This window comes from Coffea arabica, chromosome 2c (assembly GCF_036785885.1).
Source record: "Coffea arabica cultivar ET-39 chromosome 2c, Coffea Arabica ET-39 HiFi, whole genome shotgun sequence".
Lineage (NCBI taxonomy): Eukaryota > Viridiplantae > Streptophyta > Magnoliopsida > Gentianales > Rubiaceae > Coffea > Coffea arabica.
Genome location: NC_092312.1, coordinates 63,029,492 through 63,049,612, shown reverse-complemented (window position 1 = coordinate 63,049,612; position 20,121 = coordinate 63,029,492). Strand labels below are relative to the sequence as shown.

At 35.1% G+C, this 20,121-nt stretch overlaps 1 long non-coding RNA gene across 1 annotated transcript; it reads right to left on the bottom strand.

Moving 5' to 3' along the window:
• Positions 1 to 12,349: 12,349 nt before the first annotated feature.
• Positions 12,350 to 17,638, bottom strand: LOC140035374 (uncharacterized). Its single transcript, XR_011839523.1, has 5 exons — positions 17,356 to 17,638; positions 15,820 to 15,879; positions 14,398 to 15,090; positions 13,961 to 14,298; positions 12,350 to 12,704 (listed from the first exon to the last, which is right to left on the bottom strand). It is a non-coding gene; the product is annotated as an uncharacterized lncRNA (long non-coding RNA).
• Between the last annotated feature and the right edge of the window lie 2,483 nt (positions 17,639 to 20,121).

Genomic DNA, 20,121 nt, shown 5'->3' with positions numbered 1-20,121 from the left:
ATAATTGAAGACTAGGAATACTCCAAATAACTTCAATACATGATTAAAGTACTCCAAAATATTTCACACTTACAATTTAATCAGCTCTCAAGCGTAATACAATCCCAAAAGAATTTTTACTACAGCCATCTACTGTAATACAACTTAAAATCTTCAAAAGAAAGCAATCTAGTACTATTCACGAGCACTCTTGGTATCGAACCCTATTAAGGAAAACAAAATCGTGGAATGAGCTACACAGCCCAGTGAGGTTCCAAGACACTCTAGCAGTTCTAATAAATCAAGTAATTGAGCATACCGCATGTATGGTTCAGGGTTGCACGTTGACATATGAACATGAGACAATTATCATTTTACGAGTAATTTGAGCATATCACAGGTATAGCACATTTGCATGAAACGGTTATTATTATGTAAAATAAACACACATTGAAGAATACGGTGTTCCATAGGAACTATTTCGGTCAACTGCACCTTATAACTTCCGATCCCGATGATACTGTCTAGCCATCGCCTTATTCCTCTAGTGGTAATACTCGAGTATACCAAAATGGTGGCCCAGGGTTCCAACCTACCCGACCGAGCTCAGTCCTGGCTCGAGTAAGTCAGTAACCAAGGGCATGACCCAAGTTCAGCTTAGAACTTACAACATGCACAAGTAATCAAATAACTTGGCGAACGGTAAAAATTTATTCTTTTGGTAGGTCGAGTGAGATAAAATACACACTCGCCTTAAAATGGTGAACAATTTTATATGAGCAATTACTAGTAACAATTAATACATAAACACGTAAGCAATATTTGATAATTTCATGTGAACATGTAATTTACGGTAATCAAGTAATCAAGTACCAGGTAATCAAATACATAGGAAAACGGTAAGTAATTACGGTAAACGGTTGACGGTTGACGGTTGACGGTTGACGGTTAACGGTAGTAATCATGATTAATTGGTAGACATTAGTCATTTTAATAGGCCGCCATTGGCCGTTTCTCACTTTTACCACTTAAGAGTTGAGGAGGTTCACTCCAGCCGACTTATACAGCCATAGCATAATTAATCATTTAAACACTTCACGTAAATATACAATTCAAGTATTTCATGTCGTATAATTGAAGTATATACACTTCAAGTATTTCATGTCAAATAATTTAAGTATACCTTACTTAAATATGTATGAGTGTGGTAAATACTTAACATGTAGCACTTAACACTTGACGATCATAGAATAAGCATGTCATAGACTTATTCAAATTACGCACTCCTATATGGAACACTCACCTATTGCAACAAAAGAGTAAGTGCGTATACAATCCTTCAGGTGTTCTCCTCGAGATCCTCTTGAAGGTCTTCTTGAGCACCTGAACAAACAATAGTTGTCTATTACACACTATCGCTTAAAATCCCTTACTTATCGAGAAGGTTGTACTAGTGTTCATTCTAAGGAGAATTCATGAATTGAGCCATAATTATTCATAATCGAGGCTCGGAAGTGGTGTTCAAAAACACAAGAGAAATCTGATTTTCGCTTTTGAAATCAAGTGTAAAACGGTCTAGCAATATCGGAGAAAAATGGAGAGTTTAAAACCCTCAATTTCCTTTAAGTTCGGAAATTTCAGATTCGGCAAGCAAACTTTGAAAAATCAGATCTCACTCTCTATGAGTCCAAAATTAGAAAAATTGGTACCGTTGGAAACTACTTCCAAAGTACTAAAAGTTTCTAAAAGACACTTTTCCATGATTCCAAACGGAAGGTATTCAAAATTTGTTTCAAAGTTGCTGTTTTGGCTTGCGAGACAGTTTCGGGGTTGGTTTTCGGCAAAGTTTGGAAATTCAGCAAAATTCACACAATGTGAACCAGTCTCTAAAATTTGGAACTAAATTAGAGTCACAAATAAAGTTTAAAACATAACAAGCAGAACAAGAATGAGAGTTTTGAGTACCAAGATATAGTAGCTCAAAATTGCTGAAAAATCGAAACTTTTAGAAAAATTTCCAGGTTCAAATCACAAACTTTGGGACTTTGGTTAATCATTGAAACGAACTCGGAATGACACCGAATTTGGCAGTATTATGATACCATATAATCTCTATTTCTCTGTTGAATTTCATGGAAAAATACGTACAGGAAGTCATTTAACAAAGTCACGAAAGTTTCTAAATTTTCAAGGCAAAGCTGCCTTGTGCTACCATTTCCCTTTTCTAAATCATTTGGCTAATGATATATTTTCAAACATGGTTCATTTGTGTAGACAATGTCTAAGTAACATTCAATATACATTTCCTTAGGTGATTAACACCAAAAATTTTGAAATAACAAGTCCCAAGTCAAGATTGGCCATTCAGCTAAGAGAAAAGGAAAAGTTTTCCAGATTCGAAGAGCAATTTCGGGACATCATTTGCATATCCAAATGGCCTTAGAATATCACAAAATTTTGCACAATTAAACCTCCATATGAGGACTACTCCTCTATCAAATTTTATTTGAAAATTCACACGGAAAGGTAGTTAACTAAACCATCAAATTTCAAGAAATTTCCCAAGGCAAAACTGTCTTCTAGCTCTTCTTTCCTTTATAAACATTTTGTCCAATGCAACCAACCCAAATCTGGTTTATTTGTGAAACAAAGTCCAAGGAACATATAATATAAAGTTTGGTAGATGTTGGACATCAAAGTTTCCAAAACAACAAGTTCCAAATCAAGTTAGGCCATTTAACTAGCCAAAAGAGGATTTTCAAACAAATATCCAGGTCTGTAATTTGGTCATATCTCACTCAATTTAACTTGGAATTGAGCGTAGTTAGTGGCTTGAAAACTTCATTCATAAGGTTACAATTTCTCAAAAGAAATTGTCTTTAAAATCTGTCCACAACTAGCTCATCTTTGAGCATCAAATTGCAGCTCAGGACCTGGACTCCAGTGAACCAGCGAAACAGGATAGTCATGTTCAAATGAGTGGTACGGTTCACTCAGGTGGAGTCTGGGCATATATTTTATACCATTGGAAATCTGGGAATGTCTAGTTTCTAGTACCACAAATGGCACTCAATTTCGACATCGGAGTAAAAAGTTATGGCCGTTTGAAAAACACTGCCAGGGCAATGACGGGAAAAATTTCCAGTTTTGCTGATTTCCGAAAACACATCATTTGGCCAACCAAATCATGAAATTTTTTGATGAAACTTTCTATACAACCTATATTACACATATACATCAAAAACAATCATTAGAACCATGAAAAATTGCCCTAAGGGCCACGGCATGGACAGGGGCAGAAATAGAAAAATTCCTTTTTCATTTCCTTTGAACTTTCCTTCAACAATACAACCTATTTCCAATAGATTAACCACTAATCCAACTTTAATAACATCAAAACACAACAAATCAGTCCATCAAGCCATTGTGGGAGTCCATAGAGCCCACTCACTAAAATCCAATATAAATAAAGCTACCCACATGAATATATGAGGTTGTATGTGCAATACAACTTCTATAAACTAAGATTCAAGAGCTTGATCGTTTGTTACCTCCTTAGATGATAAAACCAGAAATTTTGGTCACCAAAAACTCCAAGAAACACTGTGAGATGATGTCCTTCTTCTAGCTTAAGTTGCTTTCCAAGTGAAGTGGAAGTTATGTGATGATTTGTGAAGGTTTTGGAACAAAGATTGAGGTGAAATGGAGAAGAGAACTTTCTTCCTTCTCCCCTTGGAGGTTCCAGCCGAAAATAATAGAGTGAGGAGAGAGAAATAAGGTTTTGTTTGTGTGCTAGAACTTGGGGAGAAAGAATGGTATAGTAGCTTTCGGTGGTGTGGAAAAAGTCAACTCTTACTAGGCGCGCGCGTGGGTTTCGTGCTCGTTTCCTGTTGAATTTGTTTTACTAATGCACTATATCTCTAATACACTTTCATTCATACTATTATTATTCACTCTTAATAGTCTAAAAATAAAGACTTTAAGTCCCTTAATCGATCGCACGCGTAAAAATGCGTACTTCCGATTTAAGCGCGATAAAGTGAAATCTCCAAGAAATTCTTATAACGATAGTATAACTAACTATCACTTGAGTACTTAAATATAAAAATACCTATTTCAAGGCTAATGTACAAGTCTCCAATTTTCCAAACTTATTGTACTCTCAAATCGGTTATTATCTCCAAACGCGTATTCGCTATTCTCACTAATCTAACTTTCCAAAAATTAATTTTCGAAACGAGTCATTTTAAAAATACATGTAAGCCATAATTCCATGTAATTGGGTCTAAAAAGGTTAGAAAATAATATTCGGGGCAAACAGGCAATTAAATATTTAAATAAACTCATAACAGGAGTTTAAAATAAATAAATTTTGCGAGTCCTCACGACTTTTCTCAATTTACTATTGATCATTATTACTTTTCCAAAATTAATATACTCTTAATTCAAATATAGTCTCAAAAAATGTGTACTTGTTGTTCTGAACTAAACGAGTTTTCGAATAGTAACTTTTCTAACAAAACACTTTAAAAACATAAGAGAGGCATTTTTCCATATAAATAAATTTTAAATAGTCGAATTAAATTATTAATTAAGCTAGTAAAATAAAATAAGAAAATTTTCGGGTCCTCACAACCTCCCCTCCTTAAAAAAATTTCGTTCTCAAAATTCATACCTTCTATAATTTCAGATAATCCTGAACCCTGTTGTGTGATTATGTCATATGTTCTTGCAGATGCCATTAGTCGGTTTTCTCTTCCATTGATTTGTCAAAAGATAGTTCTATTTCCTTGTTGAGTGGTAGTCTCTCGGGGATACCTTCTTGGACAGTCGTGAACTTTATGGTTGGCACTCCCACATCCCATACATTTTCGTCCCTTTAGCTAGCAGTTTTTTTCGGTATGATTTGTCCTTCCACAATATCCACAGGTCGGACGAGACATTGTGACTTGACTTGCTTATGAGGTTTCCTTTGATCGTATCTGTCCGACTGGAGTTCCTCGTGACATAATTTCTTTTGGTTCATTTATCATGAGTGGTGCAGGGAGTGATAGTCGTACCCCATCCTCTCCTTTTCTAACTTTGGGTGATGGTCCAATTTCTTTGGGTCTATTATCGGATGCATCTCTTTTATTCGCTTGAAAGGCTCTCAGTTGGAATTTTGCGCTCTCTACCCTTTGCGTTTTCTCGAGAGCGTCACTAAATATTTCAATCTGTGCTGCGGCAAGGGCATCCTGGATTTCTAAATGTAATTTCTGGATAAATCGTCTTATTCTTTTCCGTTTAGTAGCTACCAATTCTGGAGCATATATAGATAACTTCGTGAAGCGTGTTTCGTACTCAGCCACACTTAAAGTTCCCTGACGAAACTTTATAAAATCGTCTTCTCTCTTTTCTTGGACAAGCGGAGGGAGAAATTTCTCATTAAATTCACGCACAAAGTTTATCCAAATTCTTGGAGTTTGATCTCTTTCCCACTTATTTCTTATAATATTCCACCAGACTCGGGCCGCTCCTTCAAGTTGAAATACAGCAAAGGTGACTTGTCTTTCTTCTGTGTAATCCAAGGCATCGAATATATTTCTTATATTCTCTAACCAATTCTCAGCCACTTCTGGGTCAGGCTCTCCAGAAAATTTGGGCGGGAAGAATTTCTGAAACCGTTCTAAAGCTCGATCTTCTCCTGTCTCTTGGTTTCCACGTTGGTTTCCTTGTCCAACCTCTTGACCCTGTTGAGCTACTAAGAGCTCTAGTATATCCGTCATACGAGTTAAAACTACTCCCATTTGGTCATTTCCTCTCCCAGCACTTGGCTCGGCATTTTGATCAATATCAGACCCATTATCTATTCTTTGATTTCGGGGTTGTTTAGGTTGACGTCCCTTTCGTTGTTCTCTAATTTCCATATTCACAGCTAATCTATATGCATATGTATAAACCTCACACTAAGCTATAATTGAACTATGCACACATACCAGTAACAACTTTTAAAGAAAATGAAATCACTTGCACAAATAACATTATCACTATGCAAGTAAATACAAACTAGAGCTCATGAAATCATGACACAAGTTTTAGTCAAGTAAAATTCATACCAAGTCAAAGTCAATAAACAAAAGTAAACAATTGATTATCAAAAGTACATCCATCTCTAAGGCACAAACTCTAAAGTTCTACTCCCATCGTCCCACTACAAAAGATCACAAGTAGTGCTTCACTAGATTAATTGAAACTAAATGATCCCCATTCCCTAACATGTTCAACTTTAACCCCAACACAAGGATCTTCTAGGCCACGATCTTCTTCACCTCTCGATCTTAATTATTGTGCCATCTTAGCCAAACGATTATTGGTTTCTTGTAACTATTCACGTGAAATATCAATTCATTCTTATTACCCGCAAATGGAGATCTTAAGTCCTTAGCATTGTCCTCAACGTTTGAGTACTCGGGTACAAGAATCCGAAATAAGATAATTCACATCTCAAGTTGGCCAGTTCCCAAGAGTAAATTATCACATTTGAGATTCCTACCCATCATACATACCAAATGTTTTTCCCAAATATCAAAACAAAGGGGTTTATACCTATCACATTCATGATTCATAGCTTATACTCTAGAAGAGTACTTAAGCTTTTACTCATTCACATAATAAGGACCATAACACCACTTGACCCAAACTCACCCCGTGCACAGACTACGCGAAACAGCTCTGATTTTCATCCCTACAAGCGGTCACTTAACTTTCAAACCAATCCGACATCCTAAACTTTTAAGGCCAGGATACACTACAAGATCTAAAGCCTAAATTCTGATACCAACTGTGACGCCCCCACTTCTCCCTAAGACAAACCAAAGGGTATCCGCGGGATGCCTGCCCAACTCTCACCAGGAATCGGTACAATCCATAATTCAAGACTAGGAATACTCCAAATAACTTCAATACATAATTAAAGTACTCCAAAATATTTCACACTTACAATTTAATCAGCTCTCAAGCGTAATACAATCCCAAAAGAATTTTTACTACAGCCATCTACTGTAATACAACTTAAAGTCTTCAAAATAAAGCAATCCAGTACTATTTATGAGCACTCTTAGTTTCGAACCCTGTTAAGGAAAACAAAATCGTGGAATGAGCTACACAACCTAGTGAGGTTCCAAGACACTCTAACAGTTCTAATAAATCAAGTAATTGAGCATACCGCATGTATGGTTCAGGGTTGCACGTTGACATAGGAACATGAGACAATTATCATTTTATGAGTAATTTGAGCATATCACAGGTATAGCACATTTGCATGAAACGGTTATCATTATGTAAAATAAACACACATTGAAGGATACGGTGTTCCATTGGAACTATTTCGGTAAACTGCACCTTATAACTTCCGATCCCCATGGTACTGTTTGGCCATCGCCTTATCCCTCCAGTGGTAATACTCGAGTATAGCCCAGGGTTCCAACCTACCCGACCGAGCCCAGTCCTGACTCGAGTAGGTCAGTAACCAAGGGCAGGGCCCATATTCAGTTTAGAACTTACAACATGCACAAGTAATCAAATAACTTGGCGAACGGTAAAAATTTATTTTTTTGATAAGTCGAGTGAGATAAAGTATACACTCGCCTTAAAATGGTGGACAATTTCATATGAGCAATTACTAGCAACAATTAACACATAAACACGTAAGCAATATTTGATAATTTCATGTGAACATGTAATTTACGGTAATCAAGTAATCAAGTACCAGGTAATCAAATAGATAGGAAAACGGTAAGTAATTACGGTAAACGGTTAACGGTAGTAATCACGGTTAATTGGTAGACATTAGTCATTTTAATAAGCCACCATTGGCCGTTTCTTACTTTTACCACTTAAGAGTCGAGGAGGTTCATTCCAGTCGACTTATGCAGCCATAGCATAATTAATAATTTAAACACCTCACGTAAATATACAATTCAAGTATTTCATGTAGCGTAATTGAAGTATATACACTTCAAGTATTTCATGTCGAGTAATTTAAGTATACCTTACTTAAATATGCATGAGTGTGGTAAATACTTAACATGTAGCGCTTAACACTTGACGATCATGGAATAAGCATGTCATAGACTTATTCAAATTGCGTACTCGTATATGGAACACTCACCTATTGCAACAAAAGAGTAAGTGAATATACAATCCTTCAGGTGTTCCCCTTGAGATCCTCTTGAAAGTCTTCTTGAGCACTTGAACAAACAATAGTTGTCTATTACACACTATCGCTTAAAATCCCTTACTTATCGAGAAGGTTGTACTAGTGTTCATTCTAAGGAGAATTCATGAATTGAGTCTTAATTATTCATAATCGAGACTCGGAAATGGTGTTCAAAAACACAAGAGAAATCTGATTTTCGCTTTTGAAATCAAGTGTAAAATGGTCTAACAATATCGGAGGAAAATGGAGAGTTTGAAACCCTCAATTTCCTTTAAGTTCGGAAATTTCAGATTCGGCAAGTAAAATTTGAAAAATCAGATCTTACTCTCTATGAGTCCAAAATTGGAAAATTTAGTACCATTGGAAACTACTTCCAAAGTACTAAAAGTTTTTAGAAGACACTTTTCCATGATTCCAAACGGAAGGTATTCAAAATTTGTCTCAAAATTGCTGTTTTGGCTTGCGAGACAGTTTCGGGGTTGATTTTCGGCAAAGTTTGGAAATCCAGCAAAATTCACACAATGTGAACCAACCTCTGAAATTTGGAATTCAATTAGAGTTGCAAACAAAGTTTAAAACATAACAAGCAGAATAAGAGTCGGAGTTTTGAGCACCAAGATATAGTAGTTCAAAGTTGCTGAAAAGTCGAAACTTTTAGGCAATTTCCAGGTTCAAATCACAAACTTTGGGACTTTGGTTAAGCATTGAAACGGACTCGGAATGGCACTGAATTTGGCAGTATTATAGTACCATATAAGAGCTATTCCTCTATCGAATTTCATGGAAAAATACGTACAGAAAGTTGGTTAACAAAGTCATGAAAATTTCTAAATTTTCAAGGCAAAGCTGCCTTGTGCTACCATTTCCCTTTTCTAAATCATTTGGCTAATGAAATATTTTCAAACATGGTTCATTTGTGTAGACAATGTCTAAGTAACATTCAAGATACATTTCCTTAGGTGATTAACACCAAAAATTTTGAAATAACAAGTCCCAAGTCAAGATTGGCCATTCAGCTAAGAGAAAAGGAAAAGTTTTCTAGATTCGAAGAGCAATTTCGAGACATCATTTGCATATCAAAATGGTCTTAGAATATCACCAAATTTTGTACAATTAAACCTCCATATGAGGACTACTCCTCTATCAAGTTCCATTTGAAAATTCACACGGAAAGATAGCTAACTAAACCATCAAAGTTCAAGAAATTTCCCAAGGCAAAACTGTCTTCTAACTCTTCTTTCCTTTTTAAACATTTTGTCCAATGCAACCAACCGAAATCTGGTTTATTTGTGAAACAAAGTCCAAATAACATCTAATATAAAGTTTGGTAGATGTTGGACATCAAAGTTTCCAAAACAACAAGTCCCAAATCAAGCTAGGCCATTTAACTAGCCAAAAGAGGATTTTCAAACAAAAATCCAAGTCTGTAGTTTGGTCATATCTCACTCAATTCAACTTGGAATTGAGCGTAGTTGGTGGCGTTGAAAACTTCATTCATAAGGTTACAATTTCTCAGAAGAAATCATTTTTAAAATCTGTCCACAACTAGCTCATCTTTGAGCATCAAGTTGCAACTCAGGACGTGGACTCCAGTGAACCAGTGAAACAGGACAGTCATGTTCAAATGAGTGGTACGGTTCACTCAGGTGGAATCTGGATATACATTTTATACTATTAGAAATATGGGAATGTCTAGTTTCTAGTACCACAAACGGCACTCGATTTCGACATCGGAGTAAAAAGTTATGGCCGTTTGAAAAATACTGCCAGGACAGTGACGGGAAAAATTTCCAGTTTTGCTGATTTCCGAAAACACATCATTTGGCCAACCAAATCATGAAAGTTTTTGATGAAACTTTCTATACAACCTATATTACACATATACATCAAAAAACAGTCATTAGAACCACGAAAAATTGCCCTAAGGGCCACGGCATGGACAGGGGCAGAAATGGAAAATTCCTTCTTCATTTCCTTTGAACTTTCCTTCAACAATACAACCTATTTCCACTAGATTAACCACTAATCCAACATTAATAACATCAAAACAATAAATCAGTCCATCAAGCCATTGTGGGAGTCCATAGATCCCACTCACCAAAATCCAACATAAATAAAGCTACCCACATGAATATATGAGGTTATATGTGCAATACAACTTCTATAAACTAAGATTCAAGAGGTTGATCATTTGTTACCTCCTTAGATGATAAAATCAGAAATTTTGGTTACCAAAAACTCAAAGAAAAACTGTGAGATGATGTCCTTCTTCTATCTTAAGTTGCTCTCCAAGTGAAGTGGAAGTTGTGTGATGATTTGTGAAGGTTTTGGAACAAAGATTGAGGTGAAATGGAGAAGAGAGCTTTCTTCCTTCTCCCCTTGGAGGTTCCAGCTGAAAATAATAGAGTGAGGAGAGAGAAATAAGGTTTTGTTTGTGTGCTAAAACTTGGGGAGAAAGAATGGTATAGTAGCTTTAAGTGGTGTGGAAAAAGTCAACTCTTACTAGGCGCGCGCGTGGGTTTCGTGCTCGTTTCCTGTTGAATTTGTTTTACTAATGCACTATACCTCTAATGCACTTCCATTCATACTATTATTATTCACTCTTAATAGTCTAAAAATAAAGGCCTTAAGTCCCTTAATTGATCGCGCGCGTAAAAATGCGTACTTTCGATTTAAGCGCGATAAAGTGAAATTCCCAAGAAATTCTTATAACGATAGTATAACTAACTATCACTTGAGCACTTAAACATAAAAATACCTATTTCAAGGCTAATGTACAAGTCTCCAATTTTCCAAGCTTATTGTACTCTCAAATCGGTTATTATCTCCAAACGCGTATTCGCTATTCTCACTAATCTAACTTTCCAAAAATTAATTTTCGAAACGAGTCATTTTAAAAATACATGTAAGCCATAATTCCATGTAATTGGGTCTAAAAAGGTTAGAAAATAATATTCGGGGCAAACAGGCAATTAAATATTTAAATAAACTCGTAACAGGAGTTTAAAATAAATAAATTTTGCGAGCCCTCACGACTTTTCTCAATTTACTAGTGATCATTCTTACTTTTCCAAAATTAATATACTCTTAATTCAAATATAGTCTCGAAAAGCGTGTACTTGTTGTTCCGAACTAAACGAGTTTTCGAATAGTAACTTTTCTAACAAAACGCTTTAAAAACATAAGAGAGGCGTTTTTCCATATAAATAAATTTTAAATAGTCGAATTAAATTATTAATTAAGCCAGTAAAAAAAATAAGAAAATTTTCGGGTCCTCACACCTATTTGCATCCAACTGCAGACTTTCCTAAAGGTAGATCAACCAATTCCCATGTATGTGTTTGGGTGAGATCTTGCAATTCTCAGTTATTAATTTCTGCCAAATGGGATTAGAACAAGCCTCTCAATATGTTTAAGGCTCACATAGGGTAGCAAGGCAGGATAACAATGGTAATCTCTTAAATAAGATGGAGCAACTCTTACTCTGGTTGATCGACAAGAAGAGGAAGTTAGAGGTGGTGATAATGAAGATTTTACAAAATCTACAGCCTAATCAACATGGTTAGAAGGGTCATTAGGAGGATCGACAGATAAGTTGTCAAGACCTACACAGATGACTTTTCTTCTAGAAATAGATCTATAAGATTATTAGTAAAAAAAATGTGGAGAATTAGATAAGACATGAAATGTAGACATGCCTGAAAAAATTTATGTTCCCAAAAGAGAACATGACGAGAGACTCTAAGACATTTAGTTATAGGATCATAACAACTATACCCCTTGTGGTTAGGACTATCAATTGGGCCGAATGAGCTGGGCTTTCATAAGTTTAAATTTAACTCATTTAATTTGTACCACTTTCGGGTTTCGGGTTATGAGTTTCGGATTAATAAATGTGAAATTCATACTCAACTCACATATTATTCGGATTGTAAGTCTTATTTGGGTTTAACCCAAGCTTACTTATTATTCAATTTTCTTAATATAATTACTATAATTATTAAATTATAAAACTAATTTAACATTCATAAGACTACAATATTAAAATTAAATATGAACGAGTAATAGTTCTTAAAAGTATATAAACCAAGAATTTTTTCAACAATATTTATTTCTAATTCATTCAAAGTACATAAAAAATAGTAATAAAATATATGGTCATAAGCCAATATATTTTCAAATATTGGAATTTCTTTATTACTTTGCGACTTGAATCCAAACATGCCACATACGAAAAGAAATCAATCAATATTATATCAACACAAAAATTTATTCAACGAATAATAAAAGTTAAAGTTTCAGATATGCATTACCAATATTGGCTCTCAAAAAGCTAATAGAGGGGTTGATTTTAACTCTTAGACTGAGAAGGAGTTGGTATAGTAAACACTACTTTTTAGTGTGTCTTGCTACAAGTGTTATCTTCCTCCTTGTCAAGGCTATGAAAATCATCCATGTAATTCTTTTTTGCTGTGGAAGAAGTGTTGCTGCCTGCCCCTGTAGTTTTCTTCATTTGTGAAGTTATATCCTGCTGACAACTCACTTCATAAGCCATTACATACTCAATGAAAAAACCTAAAGTGTTTTTTGAACACGATCTAACATACATGGTGCTAAATAGCTCTCATAGATCTTGCTAAAGATGGTCTTCAATTTTCTCATTTTAAATATGGAATCTAAAACAAAAGCAACAGATATCAAGATATTTGGCTCTTTTCTAATCAATATTTCTCAAATTTCACCAACATGTTAGCTGCGCATGCTTCCAAGAAGTGGACTGTCCTCTATAGAAATTTTTCTTAATAATATGAACACACGGTAAATTTCACGAAGAAACGCATTAGCTATGCAATATTTGCTGCCAAAGAAAATTTTTGTGACAGTGTAAAAAGTTTCTAAAAAACCATGAACAATCCGAGCTTTTTCCCAATCTTTAGCCAATGGATGATCTTTGAAGTTCAAATCACAAGTTTTCATGCGGTCATAAGCTTTCTTAGAATGCAATGCAAATTCAAGCATTAAATATGTTGAGTTCCACCTTGTACATATATCTAGAGATAACATTTTGCTTCTGGGAATACATTCCTGGTTATCATAGTGTAGAAACTCAAGTTTTCTCTTAGCAGATCCTCTAACATATTTCACTACATTCCTAACCCTATGAATACAATCGTTAATTTCATCCAATCCTTCTTGAACAATCAAATTAAGACCATGACCCCAACAATGAACTTGAATATTTCTCCCATTTACCAATAATGCACCTCTAAATGAATAATGCTCTTGTAGGCATCTAGCAACAATATTATTAGTTGAAGCATTATCCATAGTTATGGTACATATTTTATCAACATTATACTCTAACAAATAATTGATAATTATATGAAATATATTCTCCTCTGATGCCTTCATTGGAACCAAGAGAAAATTGATAATTTTTTTTATGTAATTTCCAATGATTATCTATGAAATGAGTAATCAACGCCATGAAAGGAAGATCCGTCTTAGATGTCCAAGTATCTATTGTCAAACATACTCTTGGATTGCAAAAAAATCTCCTTCAATTTACTTCTTCAACTTCATATATTTTCATATAGTCACTTTTCATTGTGTTTCTACACACAAATTGAACCTTCGAATTAAGACATAAAACATACTTTTGAAATGATTTATTTTCAACAAAATTGAATGGTAGCTCTCGATTAATTATAAGCTCTGTTAGATCTCTTCGATTACTCTCTTGATCAAATTTTCAAACAGAATTACTAGTTTGATCTAAATTACCTTTGGGGAAGTTAAGAAGCATTTGCCCTTTTGACGGTTGTCCATCCATGACTCTTTTGTAGGCTACACACATGCCCCCAAATATATGTCAATGCAAATGAGTTGTTCCTCCTTTACTATGGCAGGAGAAAACTTTCTTGCAATAATTGCAAGTACATTCCTCCTCCTTTGGTGGAATCTTGGTGAAATGAGCCCAAACTTGGGGCCTCACCTTCACTTCTCTTTTCCTCTTTTCACCTTTGTTTCTCTTCTCCTTCAGGTTCTTATTTGGCTACAGTTTTTGTTGCTTCAACATCTATGATTGTAATAACAATGTTTTCATTGTTTGCATCTGACATCTAATGCCAAAAAAAAAAAAGAACATTATTAAGGAGGTAAGGTATTTACAGACACAAACAAGAGGAATAAGAAAGTGATTTGTGTATAAAAAATGTTACCATGCAAATACAGCAAATTCATGCCTCAGAATTTTTCAGTGTTGATTTCGAAGAAAGTGGTTCGAATATGCATAGCAGTCAAAAGATTGACAGGATAATTTTTTCCTTGATTGAGAAATGAAAAAAAAAAATCAATAATCAAGTTTAAGTTAAAATAAAATAACTAATTGGATATCCAACCCAATTCATTATGAAAACGGGCAAACCTTAATACTAGTCAAATCCTATAGAATTAGAAAAAGATATACAATGTATAATTTTCTGAATTTTTTCCTTTTTTTTCCTTGATTTTTTTCACTTTCTATTTTATAGAATAACACATGATTTTGGGAATTTTAATGGATAAAATAAGAACAAAAAATTTTTAAAAATAGTACGATAGGAGAATATTTCTCAAACAACTTTAATTTGGCATAACAATCAAAAGAGAGTTTTGCTTGTGACAGCCCCACATTCTCCTAGGGCATACCCTAAAAGTTAGCGGATCGCCTGCCTGATTCTCGTCAGGGCTCACTTACTTACATTAACTTCAGAGATAACATTTTGATAACCAAAACCAAACGCTCAAATCTTTTACAATACCAAGTTCAATACAAAAGTTTCAACCATAATATGAAACTAAAGGATTTACAATCACAAAAATCTTCACGTTAACTCCCTAAGATACCTCATTCGTTCCCTGACCACCAACTCCTGTAAGAAAAATAAAACTAAAAGGCTAAGCTAAAACTCAGTGAGGTTTGCCGAGTAAGCAACATTTAATTAAACACTTAAATTAGTACAATTAAGCAAGTAGTGCACATTTTACTGTACAATCACTTTCATTAAGCAATTGAGGAAACACTTCACTAAACAATCACTTTCAAAAGGATACGGTGCTTGCATTAGAGCCACTTCAAGATCATTGAGCATTCATTTTAGTGTCAAGAGACACTCATTTCACTATCATTGTGCATTCATTTCAATATTATTGCACATTCCGCCGATTCACTTCTTTATGTCCTCCAAAACAATAAACAATCCCCTACATTCAATAATCAGTTCAATAATCTCCCAACCTCATGGTAATACTCGAGTATACTGAAACATTTACCCAAAGTTACCGTCCTACCTGACCAAGTCCTTTGCTGGCTCGAATAGTCCATTAAACAGAGGGTTTTGGGGCCCAGTTTAGCCGATGCGGTGAGGCACACATACGGCTTACATTCATGCACACTTACAGTAATATTCAGTCAATTATCGACCTTTAAACTCAACTAAGCCGAGTGCGATAAAGTACACCTTCGACTTAGAAGGCGAGGGACAATTGAGATACACTTCACAAGGAATCATTTAGTAATAATTCATGATAAGCACATTTGTCACATAATTTCACTTAGATACACATAAACAGTTAAACACATAAATTCGGAAAACACTCACCAATTATCCAAATAATTTACTCTCGACCCTCGGGTCTGTTTCTTGGCTCGCAGCTACTTCCTGAGATAAATAGATAATTCCATGGTAAATTTATAATTTGTAGATGTTCACTTATTATTTAAATTATTCGAATTAGGTTTGACTTTAAAATATAAAATATACGCAATATTTATTCCCCAATTTATTTCGAGACTTATTAACTTTATTATCTGAATCACGAAATATTCATACTTTCCAAGTTAATAATTTATAAAATGTTTACATTAGGATTAAATCATTTTCTACTCAAGATGCTAAGTTTAAAGCTTATGAATATACATTGGTTCCCTTTTTAAATTAGTTAAACTCTAAGTTATTTGTAAATTAAATTTTATTCCACTACACTCGTCCCTCAAATTTTATAGTTTTTAACATATTTGTAAAGACAATATTAATTGATTAGAAGCCAATTTAGGTATATAACTATCATGAGTTTTCCTCTCATTTGCTTTAATTTAACTCTACTCGTGGAACTAGATATAGTCGTTAAATCTCAGAGCAATCTTAACTATCATTTATGAATGCTTACAGGGTTGGGAATTAGATGAAATGCTGTTAAAAAAATAAGTTTCCTCACGGCCAGCATCAAGTAGAATGCATTCGGAAGAAAAAGAGAAAGGCAACGAGAAAGGCAGCTTTGCCAACCTCTGGTGTTTTGATCACAACTGAAGCTACACTTATCGGATTGAGGCAAATTTTATAGCGTTTCGAAGCTAATACATAGACCTACATTTCCTATGAAGACAATGACACCCAGTTCTCGCCATTTCAGGGTAAAAAATGGATGGTCAGAAGCACACTCTGCTTCATTCCCTCGGCCAACCAACCTGCCATCACCTGCACTCATTCCTCCTTTAATGTTTAGTTGAGTTTCTACTGGTTTCAATCTTCCTTGTTGAGGTTTAAGGTCTGTATGACATGTTACACTTACTACACAGGTTTAGGAGCTAAAGTTGTAGAGGATCGCCAAAGTTTCTTTCTTTTTCACTCTCGGTTGCAGTCACAAAGTTTCCAGCAAGACCACAGTTTATCGTTTGACATTTTCTTACCTTCACTTCCTCAGTTTTTGGTCTCAATCATTCATGCAGAGGATACTTAATCTACTGCAGGTTATCATAAGCAAAGCATAGAGGTTTATGACCAGAATTTAAAAGGAAAACTGGATTAAGTCTCAGGTCTGCGCAAGGTTGCAAATTCTGATGCATAGCAGCCTGCACCAGGTTTCTTTCCTCAGTCGAAGCTCAGTTTTCTACTCAAACACTACATGCAGCGTATTCATTCATTCATTTTTACCGAGTCAGCATAAAGTTATTGCAGATTCTTAACATTATCATCCTAAGAAATATTAAGAACAGTTATAAGTTCCAATTTCTGCAATTTTCACAGTTTCTGCATAACATTTCTCACACCAGAAACTAAGTTCTTAGCTAGCTCTACCTGCAGCTCAAGTTTAGCTAATTATACTATCTAATCAGCGAGTTACAGTGAAAAGGTTACCATTCTTGCCTAAGGTTTCTTGTCGCAGGCTGCTAGAATTGCTATTCCAACTCCTCAATTCCTAGCACTCGATTCTCCCGTTTCTTGCAGTCCCTTCCTCAGGTCTGGCTAATTGATTATGATGCTCACCTAAGTTGTAACTGGTTTCTCTTACCCTTGTTCTCTCTCATTTGTCACTCACTCGAGTCTGTTTTTGAAAGAAAGTAAGAAAGGACGACAGCTTTGGTTTTGCTCTCAGCCACCGCCAATTTTTGGTTTCTTTACGCTGTTCTCATTCGGTTGTTGCTTATTCAGCAATTTGGTGATGCATTCCATCCTGACAGCTGCCTCAATTCACCGCCCAAATGCATTGGCAGAACCTATCATTTTTCTTTCGGTTCTATTCCAGAAGGTGGTCCTCTTGGTTGCATGGTTGATTGCCGAAGTTTTTTGGGTTAAACTGGTCTTTTAGCTTTGGTTTATTTACTGGTTAAGGATTTGTTATTCTATCAACTTCAAATATTGCCCCAAATTTAGTTTGTTCCAATTTACATACCCCTATAAGAATTTTTTCTACACCATTCTAGGATATTTCTTTATTTTCAATTTATACGAAATCAATTAAACACTTAATTTAATCAATTGTATAATATATGTATTATTTCTAATAACAAAATAAATAAAATAAATTCAAGGTATACCTATAAATTCTCGAGTTCTCACATTGCTGACCACGCTTTTATTTTCATATGGAAGAAGCTAAAGACAAATATGTACAATATGACTTCAAATATGGGAAAATACATTACAACTATTAGAAATTAAAAAAATAAAAAACGATGATCTTATTCATTGGCATGGCTAGCATCTGTTCATTCTTGCGGTGGTCAAGTTAACAAAACAGTGCTGAAAATAAAGGAAGATCAAGTAATTTGGAATGGTACTATTCTTACTTTTCTTGTTTTCATTTAAATTTTTCTCATAATCAGATTCAATTATTCACATGTAGATGTTGGTGTATGAGTTTAATTATTTCAAAAAAAGGCACAAAAAATAACAAAAATAATGGAAAACACATTGGAGTGGAGAAATAAAGGATTTGGAGACCAGGATTGAAAATTACCTTGCCTCTAGTTTTGGAGACCGGAATTGAAAGTTGCAACTGGAGAATCCGAGATGGTATATAATATAATACTAAAACATAAATATCATATATGATACCTATATATATAATTATATTACTAAAATATAAATATTACAAATATTACCTATATTATATTAATATTATTATTATATATATAGGGCTAGGTCTATATCGGACTTGAGGCTAATGAATCCCAAACTCGGTTCATATTTAATGTGAGCTTAGTTTTAAGGCCCAAACTCTTATCTCAATTCGTATCTTTTGATGATTACAAAACAAATGGATGTTACTAATATTTTTTTGTAGAGCCCCTTTTCAGAAATGACACTAAACAGGTCTGTGGACTTAAAGCAAAAAGGATGAAAAGTGATGGGGAAGATGTCGGACGCACAAAAGGAAAGTATCGGACGTCCGACATCCTTTGAGTATCTTCGGACGTGTGAAGAACTCAGACTCGGACGTCCGACATCCTTTGAGTATCTTCGGACGTGTGAAGAACTCAGACTCGGACGTCCGAAGAAAACAAGCCAGGGCTTCTACGATTACTGATCACGATCGGACGTTCAACACCTGAGTATCGGACGTCCGACAAGCGTTGCTGCACTTCGGACGCAACACAATTGGACGCATCGGCCGTCCGAAGGAATTGAAGAGGAAATTCCAAGTATGCATCTTACCCTCGGACGCATGGTGATAGGGGATCGGACGTCCTAAGAGATTCAAGAAAACTTCCAGAACTCATTGATCTCGTTCGGACGCATAAAAACTGACTATCGGACGTCCGACAGCACCAACGGTTAGTTGACTCTTCAGTTGCCTTCTACCCGTTGACAGTATTAATTGAAGAATTTTCTGGTCTCCTATAAAAAGAACAAAATCAACCACCTTAAGAGTACTTTGCACATCAAGTCTACATCAGATCGCGAGTGATTCAGTGTTAGAATACTTAAAAGGAACATTTGTACTCTTAACTTGTGCAATCTTCTTGTAGTTTTTCAAGTGTGACACAGTTTCTTCAATAGTGTAGCATAGTGAGGGTTTTTCGAGTGTTTGTAAAACTTCTTTGTTTGACCAAGTGTGACTTGGGGCAAGAAGGAAGTGATCCCTTCCTTGTACACAAGTCATTGGTTGCAAGATTGTTCAACTTGAAGTAACTTGGTATATAAAAGTGCAGTTCAAACCTCAGTTGTGTTTGAAGCCTGGTTTGTTTCTCTATTTTCGTTTACCGCTTTTCTATATAAACCATTCTCCTCTTCATCTCACGAATACCTGTGCTCGTTTGTAATCTGATCCATTGGGTGGTCTTTAAGAAATGAAAGGTAGGCTTTGAAAAAAGTGACCTATATCTTAGCTGATTTTTGAAAACCTAATTCACCCCCCCTTTTAGGTTGTCTTCGATCCTTACAATTGGTATCAGAGTTTGGTCTCCTAGAAATTAAGCTCAATCGGCTTGGGAGTAGATATGACAACGAACAATGTCATGTTTTTTGAGGGACAATCTGTTACTAGACCTCCTATGTTCAATGGATCAAACTATGTGAGTTGGAAGGAAAGGATGATTATATTCTTACAATCTATTGATATTGAGCTGTGATTTATTGTTAGTGAAGGTCCATATAACGCAACTATTATTGATGAAACTA